This window comes from Palaemon carinicauda, chromosome 12 (genome assembly GCF_036898095.1).
Source record: "Palaemon carinicauda isolate YSFRI2023 chromosome 12, ASM3689809v2, whole genome shotgun sequence".
NCBI classification, from domain to species: domain Eukaryota; kingdom Metazoa; phylum Arthropoda; class Malacostraca; order Decapoda; family Palaemonidae; genus Palaemon; species Palaemon carinicauda.
Genome location: NC_090736.1, coordinates 141500997 through 141526677, shown reverse-complemented (window position 1 = coordinate 141526677; position 25681 = coordinate 141500997). Strand labels below are relative to the sequence as shown.

Genomic DNA, 25681 nt, shown 5'->3' with positions numbered 1-25681 from the left:
GGAAACTTGCTGATTTCTATACTCAAATATATACATAAACACGAATTTTTTTTACATATATATTGAGTAAAAGAAAAGTAAGTGATTAAGTAAAGACAAAACAAACAATGGCTGCCAAGCGAGAACAAAGACAGAGACATCTGTCCATCATCCGAGCCAAAGTGAAGTGAAGCAGTTCACCGGTGTGTGAGGGGGGGAGGGGTAGCTAGCTACCACTCCCCTAACCCCCTGCTAACTAGCGCGGGGGTAATACACCCTCGTTAAATTCTAATGGCTCGCCATTTCAGCTACGCCGAAAGGTAACCCAATGTAAATAGCGTGGTTTGTATTTCGGTTACGGAACAAAGATTAAATTCCAGAGTGGGAGAAATCTTCCCTGCTGGAACTGAAACAGATGGGACAAAAAAAAATGGCTCTTGTAAAACAAGAACTGGAACATATGCATAAATATTTGGAAGGTATATATTTATTTTAAAAGTCAGCTAATAATTATGTCAACAAAAACCAAAGCTGCTAAAAGTAAATACAATCAACACATGTGCAGTAACCCCCATTCAGTGTTTCAAAAGTAAACAATGGACTTTGGCAATAAAATGTTGTTCACGTTCTAATCGAGCATTATGTAAGTTATCAGGCCCCTGCCCCCATTAGTCATACAAAGAAAAATGTCAATGCTTTTGAACGAACAGGATAAAATGACTGTGGAGGTCTTGTAAAGAGTAGGGTTACCCTGCTATATAGGACCAGAAAGACATCCCTTAAAGAGAGTAGAGTAAAATAGTTCATACTCGGCCATTTCTTGTAGCAAATTCCAGTTTCTCTAGAACAGAGGTTCTCAATGGGGGTGAAATTCACCCCCAGGGGTGAATTTTGGGCTTTCAGGGGGTGAATTGTGACCGAAGTAAGTTTATGGGCGAGGAGAGCAATTATAGGCTATGGCGTAACTGGCATGTCACGTGGGCTGGGATTATATCATGTGCTGGCCCAGGAAAAATGGATTAGACAGTAATATACAAGTGACCACCCAAGTTAATCCTAGGATTGGAAAAGGTACTGAGGAAGAGACACAGCCCTAGGGAATTAAGTAGGTCCCAAGAGAATTACTTGGCAACTCCAAGGTTGGGAACTCCTGGACTATAAATAACTGAGAAGCTAATATCAAGGATCAAGTTGTGCAGGAGATAAAGTCTTCAGCATTTAGCTTATTTTCAATTCAACTTGATAAATCAACTGATGTGGCATCATGTTCTCAGTTGATGGTGTTTGCAAGGTATGTTCACTCAGGTTCATTTAAAGAGGAGTTCTCTTTTGTTCTCCTCTTGAACTAACTACCAAGGACTCTGATATTTTGAAGAAGGTTTCATCTTTATTTGAATCAGACAATCTTTCGTGGGATAATATCAGTGGGTGTTGTACAGATGGAGCACCAGCTATGTTAGGGACAAAATCAGAATTCCAAGTATGTGTGAAAAAGCGAGCTCCAAAAGTGAAAGGCATTCATTGTATGAGCCATCGTCAGACACTAGCCTCAAAAACACTTCCTGCTCCGCTAGAGAAGGTTTCGGATCAAACAATTAAAATTGTAAATTTCGTCAAAGGAGGGGTTCTAAACTCACGACTTTTCAAGCAGTTATGTATTGATATGGATGCAACCCATCATTCGCTTCTTTTTCACACAAATGTTCGTTGGCGTTCAAGAGGAAATGTAACTGAGCGAGTATTTGAGTTTAGAGATGAGCTCAAATTGTTTTTTGTTTTTTGAAGTGCAAGGTAAAACAGAATTTCCTGCCTGGCTGAGTGATGAGGAATGGATCATGCGTCTTGCCTATTTGGTTGATATAATTGAGCAACTGAATAAACTGAATCTTCAGATGGAAGGAAGGAATACAGACATTATAGAATTCGTAGATGCCTCGGAAGCTTTCATGAGCAAGCCTGAAAATTAGAAGAAAAGGGTAAATGCAGAAAATATAGCAATGTTTGAGAAACTGTCATCCATTCTTGATGTTTGTGGTGAAGACAAGGTGCTTCTCCAATTTGCAAAAAATTAAATTTTGTAGCATTTGACAGCACTGGAAAATGAATTCAGACGATATTTTCACGAACTTAGTGATGATGAGTTGGATTTAGTCAGAAATCCATTCAAACTGTCGGTTGAAAAAGTTCCTGATGATTGTCAAGATGAGTTTTTGGAATTAAAAAGTGATTCGGGTGTAAGAGATATGTTCGATGAGAAATCAATAACAGAATTTTGGCCACTGATGTGCGATTCCTACCAAAAAGTGGCAGAAATGGCTATCCGTGTATTGCTTCCATTTGTATCGACATATCTTTGTGAGTCAGGCTTTTCAACTCTGTTACAAATTAAAACGAAGCAACGCAGTAGATTAGAGGTAGAAAATGACCTGCGTTGTGCCCTTTCAAGCACTCATCCGCGTATCCCAGAATTGGCTAAGAAAAAAAACAATCACAGGTTTCGTCAATCGATGAAATGCAATCTTCTGAATAAAAGTAATTACAGATTTATAATATCTTGTTACCCTATCGAACTTTTTGTTTGTTGCATCAGCTTCAGTTTGGCCTATTAAGTAGTTCTTATAAATCAAAAGAAAAACTATTTTACTTTCATTCAAGTTTTATATATCCATCGATATTTTCAATTTGCATATAATTTGTAATATTCCATTGTAAAAGTAATCCATGTAAAGCTGTAAATGTATAATTCAGTTTGAAAAAAAGAAAATAAAAGGATTTTTAGTAATATTTGCATATTATATACAGTGCACTTTTTGAGACACAAATTTGGAAAAGACGGGGGGGGGGGGGGGGGAATGACATCATTGCAAATGGTGAAAGGGGTGCATGGGCCAAGAAGGTTGAGAACCCCTGCGTCTAGAAATTAAGTATCATATATTAAGAAGTTCCATACACATTTGTCTCTCTTTATACTTAGGTTATTATTTTCTTTAAGTTTAGAATAAAATATGCCTAAACGGTAAGAAATCTACTACTTACTTATAAGCAAATCCAGTTCTGACAAGATATTTAACTTTAACACTGTTGCCAAGTGTTTTGTTGTGAATTTTTTTTAGTTGTGCCTTAGATAAAATTTTGATAAGCCAAACTGAATAATTCTTTATATTACAATGAAATATAAAGGTACAGTAAAGATTTTATAACTGCTTGAGTCGAGTTTTAAAAAGGAATGTGTTGTGCAATAGGTTAAATTAAGATATACAGTACCTCCATAATTTGATTTAATCTACAGAATTTTATGTAAAGTTCGGACATAGCCTCATAATTTAAGTATCTACAGCATTGTAAGTCACATTAGGATGGGGTTGGTATCCTAGTCTTGCTAAGTAAGAATCCCACATCCTAGGTTAAGCTTTGTACAGATTCCTGTAATATTGAGAAGTGGTAAGGTAGGAAAAGACAGTAATTCTTGTTTAAACATATGAACCAGCCACATTTTTAGCTTTATATCATATGCCACATTGTGGTTGCCTTAAATTTTGTCTTGACTATGATTTCGGTTGTAGTGTATAACCTTGTACGCTAGATTATGGAAGGAATGTCGGGATGCATTGCTGTAACTTGATTTAATTTGCATTTTCTTGGGTCTTGCTAGGTGGAAGAGGAGTTCAGGCTAGCTAGATTAGGACCTGGTGCCTAAGGTAAAACATCCCTATTGTTCTCTATGTATCCATATATATAGATGATATTTGCAATATCACACAATGAGGGAGGATTTTTTATGTATAGATTATGACGAAATTTATGATTGTCTCCCTTTTCCCGATTAGTGCATTACATTCAGTATGTGCTCAACCCTATCCTAAAATCCCGAGTATCCAACCGGGCCTCCATAACCTGGGTGTTGACATGTTTACATAAGCCTTACTGGGTGTTTTAGGCCTACCTAAAAGGTGTCATGCCTATTCTACTTTTATTCAAGGATCTAATAAACTACGATTACCTGTAGAATAAACCAACCAGAGACAATTCGGTGCACACATTCACTTAAGCTACCAGAATTCTCAAATTTAAAAAAATATTGCACACCATTAGTAATATTTTACCTCCCATATAGTTTATTTGAACGTTAGGAAGGAAAAAAATGTAGTTTAATTCTAATAGTTGAGAGTCATATGATTAAAAGGCAAATTATGATACTTTAATTTCTAGCCAAATACTGTAGGCCTATATGAACCATATATTTTTCATACTCGTTATCCTTTTCTGAACATGAATATTAGGGTAAACCACCAGCCCATGACTTTTGCAACATCACCCACCATACAATAACAATTATGGGGTACCTAAGGTAGACAGGTTTTCTTTGGGGGGAGGGAATGGGGTTCAGAGGGAAATGACAAATTCATAGATAATTTGTATTTTTCCTAACCATAAAAACTTAGGGATTTAATTAGGGTATTACTTTCGGCGTAGCTGAAATGACGAGCCATTAGATTTTTAACGAGCTAGCTACCCCTCCCCCCCACACACCGGTGAGTAGCTCACTTTGCTTAGAGGTAGGACTTCCCGGGGGACAGGGCTGGCGGTCAAGTTTGATTAAATAGCTAAGGTTTGTATGGTTAGGAAAAATACAAATTATCTACGAATTTGTCATTTGTTCCGTAACCGAAATACAAACCACGCTATTTAATTAGGGTGACTTAACCCTTAGGTAGGGTGGTAAGTCCCAGCCGTACTGGCTTTGGCTTTTGCCCAGGGACTCGGTATCTGAGTGTGTTAGAACTCAAGATAAGGAGTCCCTGCACCTCGCAATTGCCTTGCTCTGCAAGGACCGAGGCCTACGTAAGCTAGTGTGTGAAGGAGAGAAGTGTGACTCGTCCTAGGAAGTTGAACTGGAGTCCTTTAGATGGAAATCTAAATTAGGACGGTCCCAATACCACCTCGTAAGGGTATGGGGATGTGACAGTATTAACCTAATACTAGGAACACAAGGAAACATGGTTTACCTGCAGTGGTTTGAGGTCAGCTATGCAGAGAACCCAGGATGCTGCTTTCCCCAAGAAAGGGGAGAATGAAGAAAAGAATAAGGGCCAGGCATACCTTTACATTCATGCAGACTAAAACTAGGTAACAATGCCCTTAACCTTCTGCTACTTGTCCATTGAGGAGCCTGAGGTTTAAACCAGCTGTTGTGAAGCCACCACAGGGCCGATAGAGAACATATCGAGCCTCCTGTGGGTCACGTCTTGCAGGTAGTGGGCTGTGAAGGTCGTTTGACGCTCCCAAACCCCAGCTTGTAGAACCTGCATCACAGAGTAATTTCTATTGAATGCCAGGGACGTAACAATGCCCCTGACATCATGTGCCCTGGGGTGGGCCAGAAACTCAATGGTGCGGGTGCCCAAGGAGGAAGGTCTCCAGGGCCTTTCCTGGTGCTCTCCTTAGACAAATCTTCGGATCGCAACAGGATGCCAAGAGATCCCAGCCAGATGTCAAGCCACAAAGTAGCCTGCATGGCACACTTCGCAACCTTCTCTTGGCTTATGATCTCTGTCGCCAAGAAAGTCACTTGCCGGCTAGAGTGTCTCTCAAGAGGGACTCCCTTGGTAAGCTCTTCCAAAGAGTGGTGCAGGGGAAGAGCTAAACAAGCCTCCTCCGTGATCTTGAAGTACCTCCTCTGTTGGACGCGAGGAGGCGGGAGGAGTTTGTTGCCAGCCGTTCCACGGCTGGAGGAGGCGAGGTCGGAGAGCTGGCCCTCGACCTTATCCCTGGCACTCTTCACCCCTTGGGACCAGGGCAAAGCTCCACTGGCCTTAGTGGGTTTCTGAGTGCCAAAGACTTGGTCCAGGACCGTGTCCTTGCCCTCGCGAGGAGGAATCTCAGGATCGGGAATCCTGTTGAGATGCCTCATCAGGGTCAGGACTTGCCAGAAGGCATGCTCTGACTCTTGTGGCTCCCCTCCTGGAGAACTGGCAGCGAAATCTCCCGTCCCCAAAGGCTCTTCTTGGGGGGACACGTAGACGTTCTCCGCGGGTCCTGTAGGTTCTGGACGGATCCTTGAGGATGACTTGGGGACTGTCTTGGAATTCTTGGGTTCCTTCCTGGGAGGAATACAGGACTCCAACAACGACGTCTGAGGGCTCTTCTCTGCTCCAACCTGGGACGATTCTCCAGCGCGTGGTGGGGTTTCTCCCATTGGTGCGATGGGAGAACGCCTCACCTCGTAAGACTCCCGAGGACGGAAAATGCTCGTCCACGTGAGAGGGAGAAAACGTCTGGGGGGGAGAGGGAGCCTTCCTCAAGGACGTCCGAGGAGCCAGCTTGACCCTCGGAGAAGTTACCACGGTTTCTACTCCTCTCTTTCTCTTCATTGGGGTCGGAGCCGCCATAGTTATGAGACCCATCTCAGCGAAGGCAGGTTTAACAGCCTGCACGACAGCTCTGATGAGGGATCCAAACCATGGCTGCTTACTGACAGCAGCGCTGTCAGGGACTCCCTTCAAAGGGAAGGGGATCGGGAAATCCTTTGGAGTATACACGACTGCTGAACCTGCCTGGAAGGAACGGGAAGAAGAGGAAGGTTGGTTCCTTGACCCATCTGGTAATTTCCCTCCCTCCTGCGAGTGCGCTGGTCTGCGCTTGGGGGGGGACGACGACGTGAGGATGACCTGGCTGCTCTCGTTCCTGTAGGCTCGCGCAGTAGCTCTCGTTGTGCCTCCCGATGAGAAACGCGCTGGGGATCACGCTAGCACTCACGTGATAGTACCCTACTAGGATCGCGTGCGCGCGCGAGTGCGGGCGGGGATGATGGCGAGGGCGAGCGTTGGCGCACAGGAAAGCGATGGCGCGCAGGCACGCAGGCGAACGATGGCGCGTAAGGCGTGTAGGAGAGCGACTGCGCACAGGTGAGGGTGTGCGGGCGCGTAGGAGATCTCAGAGATGGCGAGAGGGCGCTTTTGCGCTCAGGAGATCGATGGCGTGCAGTTGCGCGATCTGGAGAAGCAGGAAGCGCAGGCGGGAGTGTAAACATTTGCACGTGCAATGGAGATTGTTCGCGAGCGCGTGGGCGCGCAGGATCTCGGCGAGTGCCCACGCGCAGGGGTGTTACCCCTAGCGCGTGGGCGTGCAGGAGGGCACACAGCAGGAACTGGTGTCAGCGCGCAATGGCGCGTAGGCGATGGCTGACGAGCTGGTGGGGTCCTATGGCGTGTAGGCGAACGCTGAAGAGAAAGAGAAACTCTGTTCTTCCTTCTTGCGCCCAGATCTGGAGATCGCGGGCGCGCAGGCGAACGATGGCGTGCAGGAGATCGTGGGTGCGCGGGACGCGCAGTTGTACGCTGGCGAGAAGATCGCTGGCGAACAGGAGCGCGCTGGCAAGCAGGAGAGCGCTGGCGAGCAGGAGAGCGATGGCGAGTAGTCTCAGCTGCAGAAGGTCCGAGGATGAAGTTCTGAGCAGAGAGGACTTCACCGCAGGTGAGCGCTTACGCGCAGGGGATACCTGGCACTTAAGGGCCTTAATCACATTGTGAGAAAGCCCCTTTTGCCCCGAAGGGACCGGTGCCCGTTGGATAACGGGATGCGTGGGTGCCCAAAGCGCATCAGCAGCCAGGAACGGAGACGGCAGCTCCGAAAGTCTGGCAGGCGAAGGAGAATGATCAGCAGAGAGGTCCAAGGATGCAACTGCAACGGTCGGTGCACAGCGAGGAGGATCCTCTGCGGGGGACTGCGACGGAGAAGAGCCGATGAGGCACCTCCTAACTCCCTTGTGAGAAGGAAAGCCTCTATGGCGAAGAGGAGGGCGAGCCTTCCGACGGATACGTCCTCTGGGGGCGGCAGGCAGACCATCTTCAGTCCTCCGAAGAGGAGTCTCTGTCAGTGAACTGCCCCGAGGGGGAGAATCACCTACAGGAGAGACCGTTGGACTTAGCTCCTCCCTCGAAGGATGTTCGGAGGGAGAAACTAAGCCTTCAGCTGCATCGGGAACCAAGGCAGGGGTTTGACCTAACTCGTCGGAGGCCCCTGCCACAACAACGTCGACGATAGACACTCAGCTACCACCGGCGACTGTTTGACAGCAACCCCCAACTGGATTAAGTCAAACAGGGCTTCCCTGGAGGGCGAGCCCTTAAGCTCCAAGGAAGCCCAAAGCTGCAACAAATCATCATTAGCTATAGTGTTAAATGATAAATCCTCCCCCGAGGGAGGAGGAGGAGCTGCCTCGCTATGGGAGGCAACTCCCTCTCCCGAACCCCGAGGTCGGTCAACAAAAGAACGGCCTATGCTACCACTCGACGGTCTCTTGGAAGAGACCGCTCGAGCGGGAGCTTCGGGCTACGGAAGAAGAGTCCTTGGACTTTTCTTTCTTCAAGGAAACCCTTGAAGGAGAAAGATCCCTTTTGGACTACTTCTTCCGGCGCCGGGAAAACCTCTCCCACTGGGAGGTAGACCAATCCCTACACTCACTGCATACTTTGTCTCTATTCACACCGTTGGCGCCTGCAGAACAGACATAAGGTGTGAGGGTCCGTTTCGACTGCCGACATATTTGTACCACAAGGGCGGTCAGGTAATCCGGGGCGTTTCCGCATAACGGTAGAGGCCAACTTCCAAACACACAATGTGAAGAAAAAGCAAAAAAGATTAAGGCTGTCAATAAGCGAGGGTGGGAGCAGACATATCTGTTCATCACCCGAGCCAAAAGCAAAGAGCTACTCACCGGTGTGTGAGGGGGGGAGGGGTAGCTAGCTACCCCTCCCCTACCCACTTGCTAACTAGCAAGGGGGTAGTAAACCCTCGTTAAAAATCTAATGGCTCGTCATTTCAGCTATGCTGAAAGTAATACCCTAATTAAATAGCGTGGTTTTTATTTCGGTTACGGAACAAACCCTAATTAAATAGCGTGGTTTGTATTTCGGTCACGGAAAAAACTGGGGTTTAGGGAGTAACTGGGGTTTAGGGAGGAGCCAGGGTTTAGGGAGGAACCAGGGTTTAGGGAGGAACCAGGGTTTAGGGAGGAACCAGGGTTTAGGAAGGAACCAGGGTTTAGGAAGGAACCAGGGTTTAGGAAGGAACCAGGGTTTAGGAAGGAACCAGGGTTTAGGAAGGAACCAGGGTTTAGGAAGGAACCAGGGTTTAGGGGGGAACCGGGCTTTTAAAGGGGACCAGAGTTTAGGAGAGAAACTTGTTTTGGGTGGGAAAACTGGGGTTTTGGGTTGGGAAACCCCTTGAATGAGTGATTATCAACATTAATAATGGTCAGAAATGCATAATAAACAAAACCAGTAGGGAAAATATACGGCTCGTGTTAGTGGAGTGAAAGTAAAGCATAATTATTTAAGATTCACATCATGTCCCACTAATGGTTTTTACTCTGATATGGCTCGCTTCACTCGCAAATAAACATTATCTCACTGCTCCTCTGTTCTTGCAAGCGGTGTATGGATATGCTGTGCATGCGTCTGTGAGGCACTATTAATGTATCACAATTGCCTATGATTTATACGTCTCTCAGATGGTTTAGCTCATGCATGGCTAACCTCGCTCCCAAATAAACTATCTCACTGCTCCTCTATCCTGCCTAGCGTACATGAATGAGCTGTGCACAGCTATCATGTGGGCTACTATTACGGTCATAATTTGTATGTTCTTATGAGCAACAATAGTAATATACCAAATGGAGACTTGCAAATAAACAATATCTCACTGCTCCTCTATCCTGCCAAGCATACATAGATGAGCTGTGCATAGCTATCATGTGGACTATTACTACGGTGATAATTTGTACATTCATATGAGCAACAATAGTAATTTACTGAACGGAGACTGTTTTAAGGCGGGTATACACTGTCGAACGGTTCGTCAAATGCGATTTGACAGACAAGTCCAGTGATGTTCCGTGTGGACGAGGTATTTGGTTTTCGAACACGCATGTCGAACGGTTCAAAGAAAGTCTGTTCTCGCTTGACTTTTGTGGGAGGTGCTTCATTGTCCACAAATCTTATGCATTTGTGACTAACTCCACCTCTTCGAGCCGTTTGACAGGCAGGTTTGACAACCGGGCTCGATGAACCGTTCGACCGTGTAAATCCCGCTTATAACAATGACCGAAATAAATGAAATTACATGATATCAAGAAATAGATTGAATTCCGTTAAGTACATCTTTCGACGGTAATCATGGTTTAACTGCATCCGGATGGGAAAAAAATGCTTTTGTAAAACAACATCCGGGAACTTGCGCATAAATATCTGGACTATCTTAATTGGTTAAAAAGGCCAAATAGTGATTACGTCAGACAAAAAAAAAAACCAGAAAAGCTGTCAAAACCAAACAAACAACGCTGTAAACAACAATCACTCTATCAAAAGTAAACAATGCACTTGAAAAATTAATTGGTGTTCATAATTTAGTTGATCGATGTGGAAGTTATTGGGGCCCCAGGTCCCATTAGTCAAAAAGAAAAATGCAAAAATGGCCAGCACTCGGCCACTTCTTATAACAAATTCCAGTTCCGCTATAAATTGAATTATATATTAACCCATGAAAAACAATTTTGAGATGGCCTGTCATTTTTATTCGGTTATAGGTAGGGTACCTTAATTCAGACTTAGTCAAAATACTTCTGTAGGTCCTCTAGACCCAGCAGTAACAATTTCGTTTTATATTTCAAAATATAAACATAATTTCACATATAATAGAAAAAGAAATTGACGAATCATCTAAACTAGAGGCCTCTAAATTGTTTTAAAGTTCTATAGCCAATTACAACTAATATTCATTACATATTAGACTTGGACTTACGCAGCACATGGGATTTTAGTGCTACGAAGTTATTCCATTGGTAAAATAGGTATTATTTTATTTGAGGACATTAATAATGTAGCGTATTTTAACTTAGTTCACTATGTTAAGGAAGTGTTTTGTAGTATTTCTGCATAATATCTGTCGCAAATGCCTAGTTCTTCTAAAAATCAAGAAAAATGTTAGCGAGTTCACCTGAAAAAGTTTAAGTACAATGTTATTCTTTTCATGGACACGGGCAGCTCTGTAAATCTCATTCTACTAGGTAGAAGCTTCGTAAATCTCATTCTAGTAGGTGGTAAATATATCTCCTCAATGCGTACGCATAGAACCAATCTGTTTTGGTTGTTGGCTCCACCTTTCAACTTCTGTCATTGGAAGTAATTTTATGACGTTTTAATATTTGCCTTCTACACCAATCAACAGTATCCTGAGTTTGTTCATTTGTTATCGACAACCACTCAAATCACCTGTTTCATCTCTTGTGGCTTAACTCTTATTGATTTCAGCCAATAACAAACGTTTTTGGAATTACGTAATACTTTTGACGTTTTGCCATTCGAAGACAGGTGCTTCAGGACACTGTTTCAACAATTAGCCAATCTACAACTGCCATCTACAAATATACCTGATTCTCTCCAAAATACTATGGTTTGGTTGGTCCTCGTTAAAGAGATTATGACGTAAGGACATCACTTCCTCCGTCGTCCAGCAATTTCACCGAATTTTCTATTTTATTTAAATTCTCCTTTCGCCACACTGTCGCTAACTGTATATATTTATTCCGCTCCCTCAGAGCTACAATTTCATGTATTTATTATTTCATTACCTATTTCTATTGACTTGTAATTCAAGTATTTGTGCCTGTGTAAAAACACACATATTTTGGCGGTTAGTTCAAGCCGAATTGGCGCCTGCACGCATGCTACCTTTCCGTCCGCACCCTGTATTATATTCCCACGTATGTTTGAATAAACTGTCAGTTGTCGTTAGTCTCACTGTCCTTACAACAGGTGACTCCGGAGTTGAAGTAGCATCAGCGGTTTTGGCTTTGCCATTAACGGACTTAGTACGGCCGTGCTACCTTCTTTAACTCGGTTACCTTAGGCGTGAGCTTCGGCCTTTGGTGCTCCCACACCTCGGTGCATGTAAGGCAGTAGGATGAGCTTAACCAACATATCAACTTCCCACCTCTTCGCCGGTTTGTCAACTGACCACAATGGCGGATTCAACCCGCCCATCACGCCTTCACACCCAAAGTCAAACTGCCGCCGTTTTCTCAACACAACACCGCTTCCTGGTTCCTAAGAGCGGACGTACTCTTCCAAGTCGCTAGGCTCAGCGACTCCTACGCCAAGGCCGACATCGTTCTCACCTCCATCCCAAAGGAAGTATTCGACGATTTCCCCATGGCTCGACGCCCAGGCTGGCGAAGTTTCCTACGACGACCTGAGAACGAAACTCATCGGTATCTACTCACTCTCCGTTTCCGCAAGGGCACAGAAAGTCCTGGACCTTGCCAGCAAACCCGTGGGTGACACCTCTCCTGTCGAGGCATGGGACGAGTTAACCGGCCTGCTAATGCTCCCCGAAACCGACAGCAACGGCCGACGGCGCGAGATTAGCCTATCGTGAGATTTTCCTTCGACGCCTACCTCAGGACGTAAGAGCCCAATTGATGGACGCCGACACACTTCCGATGAACGAACTCCTGTCAAAGGCTCAGAAGCTCCACGAGGCCTCCAAAGCATCTCGCCTCGGGGCATCATCAGTATCGTCTTCGTTCTCCTCCTTCAGCTGCTCTTCCATAGACTCTTCAGCAACGGCTCCTGACGACGACGACGAGATCAACGTTTTAGCAAGAAGCAAACCACCGCAACCGACACGTCCGAACCCTAGGCCTAACCCAGCATGGTGTTTCTACCACCAACAGTTCGGCAGCGATGCCAAGGAATGTAGAGCACCGCGCAACTTCCCTAGAAGATGACGCCAGAAGAGACCACCTATCACCATCGCAGCTGCAGGAAACCAAAACAAGAATAGTTTCTATATCCTCGACATCGTCTCCAACCGTACACTCATGGTCGACACCGGCGCTATGCAGTCAACGTTCCCGCCGTCACAAGCCGACCTAGACCGTGGTCCCAGCAGAGACGGCCCCTCACTCGTCGCCGCCAACGGATCTCCCATACGGTGTTATGGGACCAGGACCCTCAGGATATCTATCATGGGCCGTTCGTATTCCTGGCCCTTCGCCATCGCTGACATCAGTCGCCCCCTCCTCGGTGCAGATTTCCTCGCTCACCACGGACTACTTGTTGACGTTGCTGGGAAACGCCTCATCGACAGAGGAATCTGCCAGTCCCGCGCCCTAAGAGCCAGCCCTGCCACAATATAAGTATCCGCTGTAACGACGCAGCCCTACGCCGACCTCCTGCAAGAATTTCCTGATGTTTTCAAGCCCGAGCTCCGACACTCGCCGGGATCCCCCTCCAAGCACAGGATCTACCACCACATCACGACAACGGGACCTCCTACTCACGCCAAATTCCGCCGCCTCCCGCCCCAGAAGCTGAAGGACGCCAAACGCGCCTTTGAGGACATGGAACGCATGGGTATCTGTAAGAAAGCATCGAGCCCCTGGGCATCTCTCCTACACATGGTAAAGAAGCCTGACGGGACCTGAAGACCTTGCGGCGACTACAGGTGCCTCAACCTCATCACAACGCCCGACCACTACCCTGCCCAACATTCAAGACCTGATGAATGTGTTGCATGGCGCGAAATACTTCACCAAAATGGACCTTCTCAAGTCTTACTTCCAGGTCCCCGTATTTCCGGAGGACATTCCGAAAACTACCATTGTGACACCGTTCGGATCCTATACCTTTGCATACTCAACCTTCGGTCTACGCAATGCGGGGGTGACCTTCCAACGACTAATGGATAGCATCCTGAGCGACATACCATTCTGCGTCTGCTACGTCGACGACATCCTGATATTGTCAAAGACCAAAGAGGAACACCGGAGGCACGTCCGCGCCGTCCTCAAACGCCTACAGGAGAAAGGCCTGGTCGTACGTTTCGACAAATGCACGTTCGGCGCGGAAGGAGTGGACTTTCTCGGTCATCGCGTATCCTCATGCGGGGTAAAACCCATGACAACCAAGGTGGACGCCATCAGAAAGTTCCCGGTACCTACGACCACCCGCCAACTTCATGAGTTCCTGGGGATGGTCAATTACGACAGGCGCTTCATCCCCAACGTCGCACAGACCATGACACCCCTCGACGACGTCCTGAAGGGAAAGGCGAAGAAACTTGAGTGGGGTTTTCCCCAACAAAACGCATTCACCTGGACAAAGGACGCCCTCGCAAAAGCCACCACCCTGGCTTATTTTGACGATAACGCACCCCTGCGACTGACGACCGACGCCAGCAACGTCGCCTGTGGGCCTGTGCTGGAACAGCTCGTCGATGGTTCTCCTCGACCGCTGGCATTCCTCAGCAGGAAATTGAAACCCGCCGAAACAAGATACAGCACCTTCGACAGGGAACTCCTCGCCGTCCGCCACTTCAGGCACATCCTGGAGGGCACACCCTTCACAATCGCGACGGACCATCAACCCCTCGTACACGCCTTCACAAAATCGACGGACGCATGGTCCTCCCGACAACAACATAATTTTGCAGCAATCGCCGAATTCGGGTGCACCATAAGCTACGTTCCTGGAAAGAAAAACCCAGTCGCGGACGCCCTTTCAAGGATTGAAATCGACACTATCCACCTGGGAATCGATTACGCCAACCTCGCCTCCGAGCAGCGCACTGACCAAGGGGCACAGGATTACCTGACGGGGCCATCCGTGCTCAAGATAACCGCGATTCCCCTCGGGCCAGCAGGAGTAACTATCCTCTGCGACACCAGCACCGGCCGCCCATGTCCCTGGATTCCAGCTTCCTGCAGAAGAAAAATATTCGACATCATCCATGGATTTTCACACCCGTCGGGACGCACCACTGCTCGCCTTCTGTCTGAAAAGTTTGTCTGGCCAGGGATCAAAAAGGACGCCCGGGAATGGGCGAAGACATGCATCAACTGCCAATCAAGCAAAATCAGCCGCCACACCGAATCGGGGATAGGTGATTTTGCCCAACCGAAAAAAACGTTTCGGTCACATACCTGTACACATCGACGTCGTGGGACCGTTGCCGCCTTCGGGATCTGCTCGCTACCTGCTGACAATCATCGATCGCTCCACGAGGTGGTTGGAAGCATCGCCGATAACCGAAGCTACGACCCAAGCATGCGCCGAAGCCCTTTTGTCAAACTGGGTGAGCAGATTTGGCGTTCCTGACGACATCACGACAGACAAAGGCCCCACTTTCCTGTCAGACATATGGCTCGCTCTGGCAAACCTGATGGGAATGGGAACGACTCTCCACAGCACCACAGCATACAACCTCGCAGCAAACGGCATGGTCGAACGAACTCATCGCGCCCTCAAGGCGTCCCTGATGGCAAGCTGCACCGACGGGGACTGGAAATCATGACTTTCTTGGGTACTCCTCGGCCTTCGCACCACCCCTCGCGCTGATGGCGAGCCATCGCCCGCCGAAAAGGTTTATGGAGGCACTCGCAGTCCCCGGCAAATTCTTTCCCATATAAACCGACGACACAATGCTGGATCATCTTAGGGACATCGCCAGGAAATTCAGGCCATGTCTTAAAACTTACCAGGACAGAACTAAGCATTTCAAGACAAAGATCCTGGATGACTGCGGGTATGTTTTCGTCCGTGTCGATGCTCATCGGCAGCCGCTAACCAGACCTTATCGAGGTCCCTACCGAGGAATCAAGAAAACGACAAAAGCCTTCCTTCTCGACGTGCATGGCCAAGAAGACTGGGTCTCAATAGATCGCATGAAACCGACGTTTCTCGAAGGGAGCGACACTGCCTCCGCGGGACCTGGCAGATCCAGAGTGCCACCTCAAAACAAGGCGCCCAATAAGAAGAAAAGCAACAAATGACGACGATAGGTAGCGATCCATACACCGACCGCCGACGCGCCCATCCGTTCAAGAACAAGAGGAACCCTCCGACACCTAAAACGATACGAAGATTAGTCTCATCAGCCCTCTACGCCGCCTGATGTCTTGGGGGGGGGGGGGAGTACTTGTAAGGACATCACTTCCTCCGTCGTCTAGCAATTTCACCGAATTTTCTATTTTATTTAAATTCTCCTTTCGCCCCACTGTCGCTAACTGTATATATTTATTCCGCTCCCTCAGAGCTACAATTTCATGTATTTATTATTTCATTACCTATTTCTATCGACTTGTAATTCAAGTATTTGTGCCTGTGTAAAAACACACATTTTGGCGGTTAGTTCAAGCCGAATCGGCACCTGCGCGCATGCTACCTTTCCGTCCGCACCCTGTATTATATTCCCACGTATGTTTGAATAAACTGTCAGTTGTCATTGGTGAAGCTTGTCTCACTGTCCTTACAACTTCAATTGTCACACTTTATGTAACTGGCTGTCAATTTATGACGTTTTAATTCTTAACCAATCAGAAAACAATACGGTTCCAGCAGACCAAGGATTTTCTTTTCCGCCATCAGTTTAAAGGTATGGATAGTGAAGTTCAGTTGTGTGACTCTTGTGAGCTCGATTATTTTTGGGTAATAGGCAAATATCATGGTGGTGCATATCCCAAACATGCAAAATATGCATATGATTTTTTCTGTCAACATTCTGTGTTACCTTTGAGTGTTTGGTGTCCTAAGTGTCAGAAATCATTACTTTTTTGGGAAGATAAGCATATTTGGTATTGAAGTTCTACTGTGGTGATTGCTAAAACAAAGAAACGCCAGCGATGTGGGTATCAAGTTTCAGATTATAGAGGTACCTTTATAGATGGTACTCATCTTCTTGCTTGGAAACTATTATTATTTCTTAATCATTGGGTCAATAAATTGTGGAACCATTATACTGTAATAGATTCTCTTAAAATTTGTAGAGCAACCAGTGTTGATTGGCGTAGTTTTTGTTGTGAAGTTGCTGAATATTATTTTGATAATCAAGAACCAATTAGGTGTGGGGGGCAAGGTCCCCACCTAAAAGACCTAAAAGGGGGTGGGTGTGGAAGGGGGGGGGGCGAAGCCCCGCCATCCAAGTGCAGATATATTCAGTGACAGGTTAGGTCAGAAAATGAAGGTTAAGTTAGTGCACAACTACAATGTGACATGCAATAACTGGTCATATAGTGCATTTGTAAGCCATTTTCTCATGTAAAATTCTTGGCTCGGGTTTTCCCATTTCCAATATTTTTATGTATTTCGAATTCAGTGTATACCTGTATACCAGTCCATTTCTATATGTTTGAGTGTTATATTTAGGCTTTTTTCCTCCATTTTGTCCTCTTTTTACCTACTTTGTCTCCCCCACCCATAACCCCGCTTCCCAAGGAGGTTCCCTCAGATTGTTATCTATAGGGGGAGGGGTGGTGGAAGGATAAGAATTCATTTGCGATGGAAATAAACCTCAAAATCATTCAAATCGCATCATAACACAAGAGAAAAACCTATATTTTATGTTAAAAGCAATTAATGTCCATAAGTAAAATAATACCGTAAAATACCTTAGCCTACGACTGCCAACTCAAATCGAAATAGGCCTACCAACATTGCAAACTACATATCACTCTATTTTTTATATTGGAAATAAATCTGATGATACCTCAATATACCTCCTCTGGTATGTCAATCAATTGTACTGTACCAACCTTTGGAAAAACGTAGGATGTATAATTACAGAAAATATCAGAAAAAAGCTGAGGTATTCCTTTTCCGGTCTCCCCTCACCAACGTTAGCGTGCCGTGGTAATGACACACCCGACTGCGGAACAACACATCTTTTCCAGGAACAACTGGAATATAGAAAATATTTTTTCCTTGTTAAATCATTATTCAATATTGTCTTTCTTGTTAATACTATGATATGGATATAGAACTAAATAAACTATATTAAATGCATGCTCAACTCAGCTGGTTTTACGATAAAAGGGAGGAAATGCTATGAACTACTTTTCTGACATATTTTCCCCAGAATTTTTGGGGATTTTTATGTAAGCAAATAAATGCATGGACACCCCTAAATAAATGCACACATTCATATGTCCTCATACACACACACACACACACACACACACACACACACATATATATATATATATATATATATATATATATATATATATATATATATATATATATATATATATATATATATATATATATATATATATATATATATATATATATACACGAAGGATTTCGGGGGAATATTTGTTAGTATTAGAGGATAATGTTCATGTAGCATTTTATGTTTATACGTTTTTAGACATGTTCATATGGCTTTCTTTCTGCGGTGCTTTTGATAGTCTTTTGTGACCTACCAATAAAAGTGATCAAAATGGACTAAGTTATTAGCTATGATGAGGCTATATGTGACTGCATTTCATAATGACTGAATAGCGTATATGATTTCAATACGAAGAGATTGGAGGGATGCTGAGGCATTCGATGTTGATCTCAGGAACAGAAAACAACGAGGACCGAGTAATTGATTATTATTATTATTATTATTATTATTATTATTATTATTATTGTAAGATCAGTGTAAGATAAGGCTGCTTGCAGCGCCTAAGCTCCGCCCACATAAGTGACGTCATTGTGTACGTCACGGGCTATCTGTATTTCCTTCCGCTGTGCATGATGCAGCAGCGTCAGTTGCAATGAAGATAAGAAACAACGCTGACTGTCATTTCTTGATCCTGCCTAGTTTAAGATCTAACATGGCGCAGTGAGTAGGATATTAAGAGGACCTACTGTAATAACCGTGGCACAGCATGGCACCACCATCGAGACGACCCTCTTTTGCATCCCCTAGGGGCAGGATTGCAAGAACAGGAACCTTTGGAACCGGCGTCAGGATGTCGCCGGCTTCCGTGTTGCAGGCTCACCAAGTGCTGCAAACCCAGCAACAAGCCATCCAGAATCTTCAGGCCGAGATAACAGCGTTGTCACTCCGGGGTACCAACGTCCCCCAACCAAGGATCCCTTCGTCTGCAGCTCCGGAAAAGTGCGAGGCTGAGGTGTCCCCTGCAGCCTTCAGGTCTTGGAAACGGTCAATGGAGTGTTGGTTGCAACTGTGTAAGTTGAAGCCTATCGAGGCAGTTCACCATATAAGGCTTCATTGTGTTCCGATATTGCAACGTGCCCTCGATTCTAGGTATACTGACGCCCAGTGGAGTGCCCTGTCTACTGAAGGGGCATTTAATGCGGTTAAGCAAATGGTAGTGAAAGCTTCTAACCAAGCGGTGCAGTGGCTCGAGTTTTTTGATTTGGCCCAAGAGCCTAGTGAGTCCTTTAATGATTATTTTATCAAGTGTACGCAAAAGGCTACTGATTGTGCATTCTCATGCCCTAATTGTAATCATGATTTATCCGAATATATGCTTTTGCGCAAGCTCATGGTAGGCCTAAGTGATAAAGTGCTCAAAAGGCAAGTGTTTCAATCGTGCAATAATATCCGTGATATCGATTCCCTTAGAGTCATGTGCAGTGCATTCGAGGGCGCCCGTGACGACGCCCTTCGTAATAGGGCATGGCTTAGCAGCTCCCCTAGAGCGGCTGCTCTCGGTGGGTTCGAGGAGGAACACGAGGTGGAGGTGGCAGCTGCCCTTGCTAAGTGTGACAGGAGTACCTCTGTAAAAGTACAATTGCGTCTTTGTGGTAATTGTGGTACTCGTCATAGCCCTGGGTATTCTTCATGTCCCGCAAGAAGAACGACATGTTACGGGTGCGGTAAAACCGGTCACCTGAAGAAGTGTTGCAGAGGGCGGAGTATCAGGAATAACGTTAGTGGTCTGGCCGAGGAGTCGGACATAGCAGGTGCAGTGATTGCAGTAGTCGTGGCGGCAGAGGCAAGGTTGCGGAATGGGCCCTCCCCACAACCCACTATTCGTGTTGATATATGCTTGGCCAACTTGGGAGAGTGGTCCTGCGTCCGAGCGGTGCCGGACACTGGTGCCCAGGTTTGTGTTGCAGGACCCGCTATTCTTGCGATGTTGAACATAAAACCAGCTAAGCTGAGGTTAAAGGGAGGATTGCGAGACTTCGCCAACCTGCATCTGAAGTGTTTAGGTTCAACCTCTTGCACCATAGAATACAAGGGGAGGCATACAACTCAGGAAGTATACTTCGTAAAGTCCTCCATTGATTTTTATTTATCCCTGGATGCTTGCAAGAAACTTGGTCTTGTGCCAGAAACGTTTCCTAACCACGCTCCCTTCACGGACTCTGCCCCCGCAGCAGCTAGTACAACCCTTACATTAACGGAAGCAACTGATCAACCCGTGAGACCGTCGGCTATTCCGTTTCCCCCTAGTGAGGAGAATATTGCCAGATTAGAAAACTGGTTATTAGCCCATTTTTCAAGTACGACTTTCAACACCGAGAGAGAACCCCTCCCGGTAATGGATGGGGAACCCCACCGTATTCACTTATTACCTGACGCAGTTCCTTACGCATGCCACACACCTGCGTCGGTACCTAAGCACTGGGAAAAGGAGGTGAAAGCCCAGTTGGAGGAGGACGTCAAGAGAGGGGTCCTACAAAGAGCTCCCCCTGGAGAGCCCACGGAATGGTGTTCACGTATGGTGGTCGTGGCAAAGAAAACGGGGCAACCCAGACGTACGGTCGACTACCAAAAACTTAATGCAAGTTGTAGAAGGGAGACGCACCATACCCCTACGCCCTTCGATATGGTATCCAGCATTCCCCTTTGCTCATTCAAGACTGTGGCCGACGCCTATTGGGGATTTCACCAGGTAGAACTGGACAAGGAGAGCATACCCCTAACCACGTTCATTACACCTTGGGGTAGGTACCAATACCGAAGGACACCAATGGGACATTGTTCTGCCTCCGACGCATATACACGCCGTTTCGATGATGCCATTGAAGAAGTACCCAGGAAGTTTAAGTGTGTGGACGATACACTTCTGTACGATTCGAGCGTAGAAAGCGCCTTTTGGCATGTGTACGACTTCCTTACTGTCTGTGCATACAAGGGCATCACTTTGAAACCAGAAAAATTCAAGTTTTGCAAGAAAGAAGTGGAATTTGTCGGATTCGACGTCGGTTGGGACTCCTACAAGCCTTCAGAAGATTATTTATCTGCCATAAAACGTTTTTCTATGCCCCAAAAGCCCACAATATCCGACATCAGGTCATGGTATGGTTTTGTCAATCAGCTGGCCCCCTTCCTGACAACGGCGCCCATCATGACCCACTTTAGAGACCTGCTGAAGAAGCCCTCGGGCAAACAGGTTTATTGGGATGAGTACCTTCAGGAAAAGTTTCGTCAAGTGCAAGACATCGTCTGCAAGTTGGCCAAGGACGGCCTCACCTACTACGATAAGCTGCGGCCGACTGTTGCAGTCACTGACTGGAGTAAGGAGGGGGTGGGCTTCGTCATTCTCCAACAATATTGCAGTTGCACCTCCGTCGAAACCCCCTTCTGTTGTAGAGATGGTTGGAGAATAGCACTTTGCGGCAGTCGGTTCCTCACGCCCGCCGAGTCTGGGTATGCAGCTGTGGAGGGGGAAGCCCTTGCAGTGGCTTGGTGCTTAAAAAAGGCAAGGTTGTTCTTATTGGGCTGCCCGAACTTAACCATTGTCACGGACCACCGCCCCTTAGTCAAGTTACTAGGCAATAGGAGTCTCGGCGACATTACCAACCCCAGACTGTTTAGATTAAAGGAGAAAACATTATTGTATAATTTCAACGTTAAATATCTACCAGGCAAGAGAAATCATGCTGCTGACTTTCTCTCTCGTTTTCCTACCCTGAGGACGACGCCAGATGGACAGGATGCGAGCTTCAACGAAGAATTATCGATTGCCATGGTGTCAGCAATCGCAGAAAACCTACAGGAGCAGTGCACTATAGACGAGAAAACTGTTGAAGAGGCAGCCCTTGACGACCCAGCATATCAGCTGCTAGTCGCTCGAGTGAATGCAGGGGATTGGAACCCGAAGAAATCTCAAGAAATTGCATGTTTGAGGCCCTTCTACGGCATCAGAGAACGTCTCTCTATATCTGGTAACTTGGTCACATACTGTTTCAACGACAACTGCATCCGCCTTGTCATTCCCGAAGGGCTCCGTCACCAGATAACCGCCAACCTCCATGCTGGACATCAAGGCCTAGATACAATGTTGAGGAGAGCGAGACATTCGGTCTATTGGCCAGGCATCGAGGGTGACCTCCAGCATCAGCGTTCACGATGTACATCGTGCGATGCCCACGCACCATCACTTCCTGCCGAAGTCATGAAAATGACCCCTGCCCCAGAGTATCCGTTCCAACAGACTGTCATGGACCTGTTTCAGCTCGAAGGACGCATGTATATGGCATATTGTGACAGGCTTACAGGCTGGCTAGAAATAGCCCACTTCCCCAATGGCACCTCGTCTGCAAAGGTCATGACAAAACTTAGGCATTACTTCACTCGATGGGGAGCACCCGAACAATTGTCTACCGACGGCGGCACCAACCTGGTGAGTGAAGAGATGATGACCTTCTACAGGAGATGGAGAGTTGACATACGCTTATCATCGGCCCACTATCCGCAGTCAAATGGGAGAGCCGAGGCCGCGGTTAAGTCCGCGAAAAGGATAATTAGAACAAGTATCAGTGGGACTGGAAGCCTCGATAACGACAAGGTATCATTGGCCATGCTACAATACCTGAACACGCCTTTAAGAGGTATAAATAAATCTCCGGCGCAACTGGCAACTGGGAGACAGTTACGGGATGGTGTACCGACTGCGAAACTCAACTATATGATAGACCAACATTGGAGAAAATCCATTAGAAAAAGAGAACTTCAAGTAGCAGAGAAAAATGAGAAGATAATCGAAAGCGGCAGTGACAGGAGGCTAACGCCCTTACAGCCAGGCACTCACGTTAGGATTCAGAACCAGATGACCAAGGCCTGGGACAGGCTGGGAATCATAGTCGAGCAACGACCTCATAGACAGTACGTCGTGAGACTAGATGGTAGTGGGCGTCCGTCCATAAGGAACAGAAGACACCTCAAGGTCACTGAACTGCCCGTCAATGAGACAAGAGGAGCCACTCCTACCGACGACGAAGTGGGTCATGAGCCTAAGTTTCCCCCATCAGCGCCAGAGGTACGGCCTCCAAGGAAGAGAGAGGCCCCTGCCTGGATGAACGATTATGTTTAATTATCTCTGCTTTGATCTTGCATTTATAAAATGAAAAATTCTGTTTTATTTTACTGCACTTAGACGTGCATTGATTTCATTTACAAAATTATATTTTGTAGGAAATTTTAAGTTAAGTTGGTGTTGCATTCACGACTCAATTTTAGTGCACATCTTACAATGCTGATGTAATTATTGTTTCATTGAGGTTACGTTAATGCTGTCGATGTTGTTATTTCTCTCTCTCTCTCTCTCTCTCTCTCTCTCTCTCTCTCTCTCTCTCTCTCTCTCTCTCTCTCTCTATCTATCCCATCTGAACGTTACCATTAATTATTACGATTATGATTTACCTTAAATGTCTGATGTTTTACATTAAGAGAGTATAGAATTTTGTTTATCATATCTGTTTTTGATATTGTCATTTATAAGTTTTGAAAATATTACCCTCGTAATATTTTGGGAGGGAGATGTAAGATCAGTGTAAGATAAGGCTGCTTGCAGCGCCTAAGCTCCGCCCACATAAGTGACGTCATTGTGTACGTCACGGGCTATCTGTATTTCCTTCCGCTGTGCATGATGCAGCAGCGTCAGTTGCAATGAAGATAAGAAACAACGCTGACTGTCATTTCTTGATCCTGCCTAGTTTAAGATCTAACAATTATTATTATTATTATTATTATTATTATTATTATTATTATTTGCTAAGCTACAACCCTAGTTGAAAAAGCAGGATAATATAAATGCAAGGGCTCCAACAGGGAAAATAGCTTAGTGAGGGAAAGAAATAAGGAAATATAGTACAAGAGAAGTTTAAGAATAACAACATTAACATAAATCTATTATACAAAAACTATAAAAACCTCAAAATAACAAGAGGAAGAGAAATAAGATAGAATAGTGTGCTCGAGTGTACCTTCAACGTAACATATACTGTATGACTGGAGATGGGGCTTGGGCGCTGGTCCTATTGTATGGTCAGTCTCTAGGACATTTTCCTGCTTGATAGGGCAATGTCACTGTCCCTTGCCTCTGTCATTCATGAGTGGCCTTTAAATCTTTAAACTGGAATAATTGACAAAGAGAAAACGCTAATTGAGACGTAAACTTTTTACGAACCTACAAATACATGAGATCATACGTGAAAAGGCAATGTTGAGAGTATATTATAACTTTTTCAGGGGAACCCTACTCTCTACAGGACCTTTCGTAATTAGTTTTATTGTATGCATTACAAGGCATTTAGCATTCCAAGTATAGTTTTGTTGTTGTTGTTGTTGTTCAACATCTTCACGGAAGGGGTGATATGAGGCCTACAGATATAGGAGAAAAGGGGAAATGTATGAAGAGGAATTTTGAGTAGGTTATGGGAGGACTAATTTTTTGCAGGTAATCATATCAAGTTGATAATTATCAGTAACCGATTCATTTGATGAAATTACCTCAAGAAAAACAATTGTGAATTTCATATGATAATTCAGGTTGGTTATGTAATTTCTATTTCCGGTGACACTTTTTTTGTCTAGAAGTGGAGATTAATATTTGTATCAACTTGAGAATTATCAATAACTGATTACTTTAAGAAAAGGAAAGTTATTATTTTGAATATTTCAATTGTCAATTTGTTTTATTTCATTTATTTGATATCATGGGGATTTTTTATTGTAATTTCTAATCAAATATAATTTGTTTCAATTAAGAAAAAAAAAATCCCATGAAATCATCTTGGTTATGTAATTCCTATTTCCAGTAACACTTGTTTCGAAGTGGAAAGTTATAGTTGTATTATTATTATTATTATTATTATTATTATTATTATTATTATTATTATTATTATTATTATTATCTAAGCTACAACCCTAGTTGGAAAAGCAGGATGCTATAAGCCCAGAGGCTCCAACAGGGAAAATAGCCCAGTGAGGAAAGGAAACAAGGAAAATAGAATATTTTAAGGAGAGTAACATTAAAATTAATATCTCCTATATAAACTATACAAACTTTAACAAAACAAGAAAAAGAGATATAAGATAGAATAGTGTGCTCGGGTGTACCCTCAAGCAAGAGAACTTTAACCCAAGACAGTGGAAGACCATGGTACAGAGGCTATGGCACTACCCAAGATTAGAGAACAATGGTTTGATTTAGGAGTGTCCTTCTCCTAGAAGAGCTTCTTACCATAGCTAAAGAGTCTCTTCTACCCTTACCAAGAGGAGAGTGGCCACTGAACAATTAGTGCAGTAACCTCTTACGTGAAGAAGAATTGTTTGGTAATATGTGTTGTCAGGTGTATGAGGACAGAGGAGAATATGTAAAGAATAGGCCAGACTATTCAGTGTGGATATGTGTAGGCAAAGGGAAAATTAACCGTAACCAGAGAGAAGGGTCCAATGTAGTGCCATCTGGCCAGTCATAAGACCCCATATCTCTCTAGCGGTAGTATCTCAACGGGTGGCTGGTGCCCTGACCAACCTACTACCTATAGTAACATGACTCGTAAGAATAGGCTTATATCTGTCCTCTTTGGTGAGAATATATTGCGACAGCTGTAAAAACTATTAAAAAAAAAAGCTTTTGTCGTTGTAGCTTTTGAAATCGAGGCTTATC

At 45.1% G+C, this 25681-nt stretch overlaps 1 long non-coding RNA gene across 1 annotated transcript in view; it reads right to left on the bottom strand.

Annotated features, from left to right (window-relative positions):
- Positions 1-17705, bottom strand: part of LOC137650674 (uncharacterized) — a 73900-nt gene extending 56195 nt beyond the window's left edge. Inside the window, exon 1 of the long non-coding RNA XR_011046041.1 lies at positions 17570-17705. This is a non-coding gene — a long non-coding RNA (uncharacterized lncRNA). The remainder of the gene's footprint in view (positions 1-17569) is intronic.
- Between the last annotated feature and the right edge of the window lie 7976 nt (positions 17706-25681).